The 1,296-nt window shown below is 56.9% G+C and overlaps 1 pseudogene; it reads left to right on the top strand.

The window, feature by feature from the left end:
• The first annotated feature begins 635 nt into the window (after positions 1 to 635).
• On the top strand, positions 636 to 805 carry LOC129510703 (U2 spliceosomal RNA; annotated as a pseudogene).
• The last annotated feature ends 491 nt before the right edge of the window (positions 806 to 1,296 follow it).

Here is a 1,296-nt window from a genome sequence, read left to right as displayed (position 1 = left end):
AAGGGATTTGGGGGTCCCCTCCCTCTGGAAACACGGACTGCCCCTGCACCCAATTGGCCTCAAATCCCAGGTCAAATGAAGCAGCCAGGGAAGAAGTGGAAGGAAGCCAACAGCGGCTGGCCCATCTACAGCACCACCACAGGATCAGCCCCTGCTCACAGCCCAGGCCCGCCCAGCTCCCCAGGCTGGTTCCCGCGAGCTCCTCCCTGCCTGGTCCTGTGCGCAGTGGGGGCCACGGGCATCCTTAAGTGGCTGTGACCCCCTCCTACAGCCTGTTTGTCATCCTGGCAGATGGGTTGGGCTGTCTCAGGGTCCCTTGCCTTCACCGGATCTCTGGGAACATGTGTCTGGGTGCCTGCACCTCTGTATAATCAGAGCTGGCTCTGGCCAAACCCCGTGCCGGGTTCTGGCTTTTCCAGGGTACCGGGTCACCAAAAGGCCTCCATATCTCTCTGCATTGACCATCAGCCTCTCCCACAACCATGCACCACAAATATTCACTGAGCCCTGACTGTGTGGCGGGCTAGGCCTGAGACTTACGCTTGTCCAGGGGCCACATGCTCACACCTGTGCCCCGTGTGCACACACAGGTACACAAGGGTGTGCTGCATATCTGTACTCGGAAGGTCAGGCTAATTGCTTCTCAGTCTTTTAGTTAAGATCAACTGTAGTATCTGTTCTTATCAGTTTATTTATTTATTTTTAAAAAGATCTTATTTATATATTCATGAGATTTTATTTATTTATTCACGAGAGACACAGAGAGAGGCAGAGGGAGAAGCAGGCTCCCTGCGAGGAACCCGATGGGGGACTTGATCCCAGGACCCCCAGATCATGACTGGAGCCAAAGGCATTAGCTCAACCACTGAGCCACACAGGTGCCCTCTTCTTATCAGTTTCATGGAGGGTCAGGAGCCTAGAGTCCTTGGTGGGGCCTGCTGATCAAGCCCTGGGCCCCTGGGGTTCCCCTAAGTGGTCAGGTCAGAGGGTGAGGGGCCTATGCTCCCAGCCTAGCCCCCTGCACCCTGTCAGTTGCTCCTTTGTGGGCTTCTGCCTGCCAGGCCCCGTTCCCCCCTTCAAAGTCTGGGCCCCACAGTTGTAGTCCATAACTAGAGTGGGGTATGGGAGTGGGAGCTGCACCACAAGGTAGACCTAGACTCCAGCGACACTGTGAGGCCCCAGCACTGAGAGCCCCCATCTGGTGGCCTGTAGCCCCAGCCCCTCCAGGGACTCCAAAGAAGGAAAGGGCAACCTTTCCAAGGCGGCACAGGGTGGGCAGAGTGGGGTCACTCCTGG

The sequence above is a fragment of the Nyctereutes procyonoides genome, unplaced genomic scaffold (assembly GCF_905146905.1).
Source record: "Nyctereutes procyonoides isolate TBG_1078 unplaced genomic scaffold, NYPRO_anot_genome, whole genome shotgun sequence".
NCBI classification, from domain to species: domain Eukaryota; kingdom Metazoa; phylum Chordata; class Mammalia; order Carnivora; family Canidae; genus Nyctereutes; species Nyctereutes procyonoides.
Note: the sequence above shows the minus strand (reverse complement) of the source record. Positions and strands in the feature narration are given on the sequence as shown.